At 36.0% G+C, this 8834-nt stretch overlaps 1 long non-coding RNA gene across 2 annotated transcripts; it reads left to right on the forward strand.

Moving 5' to 3' along the window:
• The first annotated feature begins 448 nt into the window (after positions 1-448).
• Positions 449-4340, forward strand: LOC128133252 (uncharacterized). Of its 2 annotated transcripts, XR_008231659.1 has the most exons (5): positions 449-562; positions 654-730; positions 2028-2927; positions 3037-3166; positions 4066-4340. It is a non-coding gene; the product is annotated as an uncharacterized LOC128133252 (long non-coding RNA). The 2 variants fall into 2 exon arrangements; XR_008231658.1 differs by having other exon boundaries at positions 654-2927.
• Positions 4341-8834: the final 4494 nt, after the last annotated feature.

Below are 8834 nucleotides of genomic sequence, written 5' to 3' on the forward strand. Positions count from 1 at the left end.
TTTTGGTAAATTCGTCACCAAATACGACAAATTCCATACCCGGGCAAAAATGCCCAACTTTTAATGGAAAGAATTTAGAAATCAACCTATTTTTTCATGTAACGTATTATTATTTTTGTTAATAATGATTTTATTAACAATTGGAATTTTTATAATTCAAATTAAATATTTCTACATCATTTATACCATATTTTCTTTATAAAAAAAACACCATGCTTTTTATAAAAATGTCAAGATTTATATAAAAATTAGACGAGTTGACTTTGGTGCATAAAAAGCCCAACTATGGTAATGTATTGCTCCAACTTCCCACAAAAACATATTACCCAACATATAACCAAGTCATTAACCAACAAATAACCATGAATGTCACCTCACCCCACCACCCTCCCTCCCCTCCCCCTCCCCCATAAATTAGGTCCACCTTCCCCTCCCCCCCCCTCTCTCTCTCTCTCTTCATCTTTATCTCTCACTTTATCTTCTTCATTCCTCCATAATCCTCTCAAGAACAAGCTCCAATCTTTCAAAGATAATTCTCCATAAGTTGGTTCTTAACTTTTTGGTAAGCTTTTCTCCATAAATCTAGTGATTCTACACATAAAAATACTAGTTTTGTTACATTTACACACATTTATATGTGTTATTATCCATAGGGTAATACCATCTTCAAGTGTTCTAAGCTTTAGGATCTTCATCTTCATCTCTTTATCCACTAAGAAATTCATTTAAGGTGAGTTCATACCCCTTCATTTTCAAGTTTTTCCAAGATTTAGGGGGGGGGGGGGGATACAAGTAAAAAAATCCTATTTGGATGATCTAACGGCTATGCAAACTAAAAATACAAGTTATGTCACTAAAACATATCTAAGCTTAAAAGTCAGCTTTTTATAGAAAAGTTGTCGTCTGTTCACGAACTATTTTACCCTGCTTAAAATTCATATATTTCAAAACTGTTCAATATGCTAATAGTTCAGGTATATAGCTTTTTAAGGACAACTCGAACGAGTTCATAAGATTTTTATACTTGTGTTTAGATGTAAGTTGATATGTTATAATATTTTAAAACATCTATACATGATAAGTTACATGTATTTATATATTTGATTATATTAATGGACTTAACAAAACATTCATAATAAACTATAATTGATATAGTTTATGGGTCACAAATACTACTTTATCATTTTGCACGAACCATATAATTATTTAAAGGTATAATTATTATTACACTATGTAACCACTATGGAAGGGTAATTCTTTCATTTGCAAAAAGGACTTTCATTACACTAGATGTAAACCTGTTAATACAATTTTGTGAGACATAGCTTTTACCGTACCTAGTTGAGTACATACTAAAGTTCCTAAATTATAAACAGAGTCTCGGTAAGAGAGCATGACACTTGTATATAGATCTATACGGGATTGACAAGCCCCCACCTAATCTGTTAGCTACAGTTAGACCGGCAGATCTAGTGTGACAAATGTCTAACATTCCGACGCCTGAAGAACGTCGTAGTAGGCCAACTAGTCGTTAGCACAATTATAATAACTCACATGGGGTATTAATAATATATTTGGTTTACGGGGCTAACATACATTCAATCGGTTTTATTAAGCAATAAAACTACATAATACTATTTTCCATTACAACACTACTTACATTTTTGGTCTTTGGATTTAAGACTTACAACTTATTTTTAAAGAAAATATTGGATTATCTGAAAGTACACTCTATCATTTTTACAAGGAAAAGTTACCAATTTTTCTCATACAAAACTCTTATGAACTCACCAACTTAATTGTTGACACTTTTTCAAAACCACTTGTATACTCAGAAAATCAGTAGATAGGTAACCAAAGCGTTTTGATGATGGGGCGCCGCAACATCACGTCATTTACTTTTGTCATATGTATTTGGTATCAAGTAAATAATGGTTTGGATACAATCTAAACTTCTTAATTATCAAGATGATGGTTGTATGTTTTGATCATTATTATTCATTATGTTATGATACTATACATGAAAGTCATCTACGCTCAGACGTTTCCGTCGTTCTGGTTTGGGGGTGTGACACTAATCCGCGCACAATCGAAGATGGCGTCGTAGCCCAGATGGGAAAGATACCCATGTCGTTCACAGTAAGCCAATTTCTACTTTTTCCATTCTAATTTCTATTTAATCTCTCAGTCTCATTTTTTTAGTTCCACTGTGGTATATCGGTGGCAAAATAAAATTCCATCTTCCACCATCGCCACCTTATTTGAAAAGGGACAAAGACCTCATAAACCGAACCCCAAATACTTTGGGTAAAAAATCACGTGGCGGTCGAAGACTTGTTTTTATTTATTTATTGTTTCAAGTATTGTAGGTGGTAATTACTAAGTACAATCAATTTCTTTTCCCACGTACACCTGCAACATTGAGGGACGCATATAATAGGTGGTAATTACTATTTAATTCTATATTTTAGATTTAGTATTTTTTTGTATTATATATTAATTTCTTCAATGTTGCTTACAATTAGATAACGTTTTTTTTTTCTATTATACCAGTTGTTTGTTTGTTTGTTTTTTTACCTCATTTATTACATCAGAAGTTTTATTGGAAGCACCTAGCAAATTATCACATTTTAGACTTGTGGTTTTTAAGAAGATGGTTATTAATTAATTACATCAAAAGCTTTATTGGAAGCTCCTTGCAAATTATCGCTTGTAAAATTTGAAAATCCTGCCATCGATCGGATAGATCATATGTAGTTTCAAATGAAAAAAATAGACCAGACACTTTTGAAAATCATGCCTTATTTACCATATCATCATTTAAATATAACATATATAAAAATTATCAATATTTCTTTTGTTTTTTTTGGTAGATGTCACACCCCCAAACCAGAACGGCGGAAACGTTCGGGGGCGGAGGACTTCATGTAAGTATCACAACACATGCAATATAGTAATCCAAGTACAAACAACCTTTTGATTAATAAGTATAAGTTTTACATAAGTGTTTAAACATTACATATTCAAACACCAAAGTAGGTACAGTAGAAGACAAGAGTCGCGGTACGGTACTAGGTAGTCTTCTCAAGAGCTTCGGGAGTGTACCTGTCTACTGGAATCCTGAGAATACAAGTTATATGAAAAGAGTAGATCAGCATTTAAGCTGGTGAGTTCATAAGTATTTTAGTTCTGTAAAGTATACTCTAGGTTCTTTGGAAAAGTTCACTGGTTCCTCCAGAAAATCCTATATTTCCTGAGGTGATAAACTGATAACCTCAATAGTTTCCCTCTGTAATTACTTAGTTGATATTAATTATGTATACCCTCATATCGAACTGACAGTGAAATGGGTGTATCTTCCCTAAGCCCACAACCAAACAAGGAACAGGAAGTAAGGCGGAAGTCACACATTTCACTGTCAATCGGATATTACTTATATATCACTCTGATGTAATAACTAAGGACTTATAGAATTAACCACTAAAGGTCTTTTATGTTATACTAGTTTACAGAGATTGAATGACTAAGTTTCATTTGATAAGTGGTTTAATTCCATAACCCGTTTCATTTGTAAAAGTGGTTTAATCCCATAACCGTTCCATTTGTAAAAGTGGTTTAATCCCATAACTGTTCCATTTGTAAAAGTGGTTTAGTCCCATAAACTGTTTCCTTTGTATAAGTGGTTAAATCCCATAACCCGTTTCTTTTGAATAAGTGGTTTAATTCCATAAACCGTTTGATTTGTAAAAGTATTCTTAGTTATATGTGCTCTATGGTAAAAACCTTAGTACTAATCCTGGAAAATATTATATTATCCATAATACTGCCTTGTGGTTTTAAATGTTCAAAAACAGAAGTACAAGTATATTTACCATACTTGATTTCATGATTCGTAGCTTTTACTGTAAGTAAAAACTACAGAAGGTATATTTGGTCGGGATGTAATTATCTTTTCTTACTGTTTTAAGAGAAGTAGATTACTTAGTAATTCACTCATTGTTTTATCCATGTGAGTTCTATTAACCATACTAATATGACTGATATGCATGCGGTGACGTTCTTCAGGAGTCGGAATGGAATGATATTTAACACCCTAGGCCTGCCGGCCAAACTGTAGCGAACAGTAGAGGTGCGGGATTGTCAGTCCCATATAGATCTATACACAAATTCACGCTCTCCTTACAAGAGATTCTGGTTAATAGGTCAGGACTAAAGCTCATACTTAGATAAGTAAACCGCGAAGGGTTTCACAAATTTATTGTTTCAACGAGATTTATGATGTATTATTACCTCGTGATTGCTAACCCTGGTACTCTGTATCGTACATTTGTTAATGCAAACCCGGTATGATGTATCTTTACTTCTTTAATATGTTATTCGTATATTAAAGACATTATACATATCCTGGTATAGTTAAATAGGTTTTGGTACCTTCCTTGGAATGTGAATCATACTCGTATATTTAGTTTTGAATCATAAATTATACCTACTATAACTTATATGCTCTATCTGGTTAACATGATTTCTCATGAATGAACACCTTTGCTCAGCCTGATACATAGGTAATGATACCAAAATGAGTGACCTTTTTATACTAATATATGTATAATATATATAATTAAGAAGGAAACGACCTTCGGACAAATAACACAACCTTAACTCCACATCTAAACAAGGAAAAGGAAATAAGATAATTCATCAGTCCTAAGTCCTTCAAATCTTAATTATATATTTATACATATATAAACATGATTTTTGGCATTTATAATTTGAAATAATTTATAAAACATTTTTCAAAGAATTTAACGGAGTTTACATGACTTTAAAGATTTAACATGGCTTTAAGTCATTTTGGATGTATTTGGTAATTCTTGAAAGCATACGAAAACTATTTGCGTGATTATTATCATATACAGTTATTAACACAATTTAATATTGTGTTAAACTTGTATTCCCCCCTAAAAAGCATTTAGAAACCATTAAAAATGTAAATTATAGGGGTATGAACTCACCTTGATAAGAGGTGATTCGGACAGCGTTTCGTTTCCCGGAAAAGAGTTTGTTTGACGAAAAACCGGCTAAAACCGGGCAGAGTTTCGATAGGAGAGAGGATGAATTCTCGAGAATTACGGGGCTCCGGGGCTTGCTTCAGGCTTTGGATGTGATACCGGGGCCTTCGGGGGTCGTGAAAAAGTCTAGGGGGTGAAAAGGTGAGAGATGGTGAAATTTGGGGTGAAAAACCTCTCAAATCCGAGAAGTCTCGCAACCTTTATATAGGGGTGCGAGGGTGTGGTCCGAAGGGAGACAGTTGGCGAGGGTGAGGAGTCAGCAGCCACGCGTCGTTCATGCGAAGGGTACACGTGCGAGGGTCGGACAGATGGTGGCTTCGGACTTGACCAACCTTCGGTCCAATTGGAGGATGCCACGATGCGAAGGGGTGTCCGATGCGAAGGTGTAGGCTTCTTAGTGGACCGCAGCTGTGGTCCAATCTGATGGTAACACGGCGATTTGCTCTCCAACCCGAAGATGACACGTGGCAGTCTCGCATGCGAGGGTGACGTGGCAGAATAGTGACTATGCGATTTTTCTCGGTTTTTGAGCCAAAAACTTCTAGAATTCATAACTTTTGCATACGAACTCCGTTTTTGACGTGCTTTATATGCACGCGTAGGTAAAATTATACTCTACGACTTTCGTTTAGACTTTGTCAGCTAATTTTGATTTTATTTTTAATATTATTATTTTTAACAAACCGGGACACGAAAATCCGTTAAAAATTCAAAACTTCTTCATCCGACGTCCATTTTCGTCTGTCTTTTTACCGTTGTGCTACTTTTGTCGAGACCTTTGATTCTCGTTTAAGTTGCGTCGGCTAAATATCGATCGATTTATATTTCGAATTTTTAGCTGTCTACTGCTAAACCGAAACTTTGAAAAATCATAACTTCCTCATACGAAGTCAAATTTTGACGTTCTTTTATGAACGTTCTCGGTTTAACATATTCTACAACTTTTATTTAGATTGTTAAGTCTAAAAATCTTTTTATCGAAAATTCTCTTTTTACGCTGAACAGTGTTTTGCCGGTTTTATCGCGGATTTTCGATTGGTCATAACTTCTTCGTTATAACTCGGATTTCAGTGTTCTTTATATTTTTTGAAACCTTGTTACAAACTCTACCACTTGGTTCATACCAATTATGATTATAGATCAATAAATTTTTGACCAAAATTTGACTGGTGTCACATTATCCCCCCGTTAGAGGGAATTTCGTCCCGAAATTAAGTCTAAAGTGATACTCATGGACTATGTCTAATCTTCCCTTTCCCAAGTGAATTCAGGTCCCCGGTTTGTAATCCAGCGAACCTTCACTAACGGGATAACACTTTGCGTGGTTCTTTAGATTTCCCTATCCATGGTTTTTATTGGTTCTTCTACAGAGTGTAGACTTTTATATAACTTGATTTCATCAAGTGAAATAACAAGTGTTTTATCGGATAGACACCTCTTAAAATTAAATATGCGAAAGATGGGATGATTATTATTATGTTTTTGTGGTAGTTTAAGATTAAAGGTACAAGACCAATTCCGGCAATAACCTCAAATGGTCTTATGTACTTTGAGTTTTGTATTTCACGCTTTATAAAGCGCATCTTGTCTTTCCTGAGTGAGACCTTCATATGACAAGGTCATCAATCTTGGAATTCCAAGGGTTTTCATTTATCGAAGCCGTAGTTTCTCTGGTTAACTCTGGAAGCTTTATGGAGCTTTCGGATTCGTATTTTGTTTTTGGTAGTTTCTCAGATGAATTCCAGATGAGCGAGGGTGATGTGTTGAAATTGGATCTCTAGCTAGTTGCGTATTACCTAATATAGTCTAGTGCAGATGGGATCGGTACTTGTGACCGCATAAGGTTTTGAATGGAGCAACTTGAATGCTAGTGTGATAATGGTCTCAACTAATTGGTAAATGGGTATCCCATTCTTTACCATAGCCGATCCCATCGAATCATGACTACTCTAGTTCCTAGAGAATTTTGAGTGACGGCCTGAACTAGAAGATGATTCTATTATCTCAGTGGAGATAACAGATATTCGCATACCGTGCTCTCACACGTTCCAATTATCTTCTCTACTAGCCACATTTTCAGGTCTCACGGCTTCCTGTTGACCCTGCTTACTTTGTGTGGAGAGATTTGAATGGGTTATCATAGTCAATGATTGGAACTATGACCTAGGTACTCTTTTCGACTTAGGGTGTTAGTTACTATATTGGCTTTATCGAGATGATAACGAATTTAAAATTCGTAGTCATTTAGTAGCTCGACCCACTATTGTGGTCTCATGTTGAATTCTACCTGGTAGAATACATGATGTTGGCTTTTGCTCCGAAGTTCCTGATCAGACTCATACTTGGCTCATCCATCATCACCTCGTGTATACAAGTCGTATATAATTTAGATTTCCCAAAACGTTCAGATGGGTGACTCTGCCCCACGTCCACAACCAAACAAGGAACAGGAGATCTTGTTAAGTCTAACTTATATACCACCCTCGTGTATACACTTAGCAACGATAGATCAAGTTAATGAGTTCTTAGTCTCTATTCTTGAACTTGACCTGTGGTACAATGATTTTCCTATGAGATCTATTGAGGTATTTCAGTAGTTACTGACTTCTAAGACTACTTTTGTGCTTTTCGTTTGAAGTTTCCTGTCTACTAAGTAGGCTAGAATGGCGTGGTACTCTTCTCATGGGTACTTCTGAAGTTTTGAAACGAGAGGAAACCTAAGGGTTTTGTGTTATGGATTGAAAGAATTTCATCTTACGGCCGATTAAGGAAAAGTTCTCTTATACAGCTTAAGAATTTTCACATGGTAAGGGCCAGGCCAAACCATGTCGAATGAGGATGTCAGAACTTTCTCGATGAAATAGATATTAAGTCGTTCTGGGATGAATGATTACTAGAATGATATCCTAAGTACCTAAGTTTTCCGCACTTCTGGTTTTATTCTGTTATTATCACTACGAACCCCTTTTTGATTCGAAGTTGGTGGGTACTACCAATACGAGGGTCCTGATAAATTTAAATTATGAACTTTCATGAAACAATCCTTACTAGGTCTCTCTATAATTGCTTGGTCCATACAAGTCATGTATAATTAAGATTGGTAAGACCTTAGACTGAGCAACTGTAACACCCAAAGTTTTGAAGACCAAGAAAGGAAAGAAAACCCTAAGTTTAGGGGTCGACTCGGCGAGTCCAAGGAGGGACTCGGCAAGTCCGAGCGGGATCCGGGTCGAGGTGTAAGTGACCAACTAGGCGAGTCAGACAAGTGGACTCGGCGAGTCTGGTATGTGCAAGGAAAACCCTAAATTCGGGACTTGGAGCCTATTTTAGCGCCACATTCTCTCCCCTAGGGTTCCTTTACTGCCTCTTTCACCCAGAACATTAAACCCTAGCAGCCATATCCTTTATTTGAGCCATTTGTTGCCTTGGAAGGTGCACTAAAGCTTGGAGAAGGAAGAAGGAACTTGGAGGAGCAAGAAGGGACTAGAGATCTGGGATTGTGAGTTCATTCTGAGCATTTGGAGGTAATAAACTAGTTCCTGGACCCTTTTTGCACCTAGATCTATGTGTGGTTGTTGGCGCTTTTTAGCCATAGTGTTATTATTTTGAGTTAGAAGCCAGGTCTGAAGTTGCTACTTCAGATCTAAGCATATTATGGTCTTGAGAAGCATAAAGTAGCAGCCCTTGAGTTGATTATGGAGCCTCCTTGCCTTAAACCCTAGTTTGTGGTGTATTTTGCCTAGATCTCTTTCTCTACATGTAAAG

Source organism: Lactuca sativa, chromosome 4, assembly GCF_002870075.4.
Source record: "Lactuca sativa cultivar Salinas chromosome 4, Lsat_Salinas_v11, whole genome shotgun sequence".
NCBI classification, from domain to species: Eukaryota; Viridiplantae; Streptophyta; class Magnoliopsida; order Asterales; family Asteraceae; genus Lactuca; species Lactuca sativa.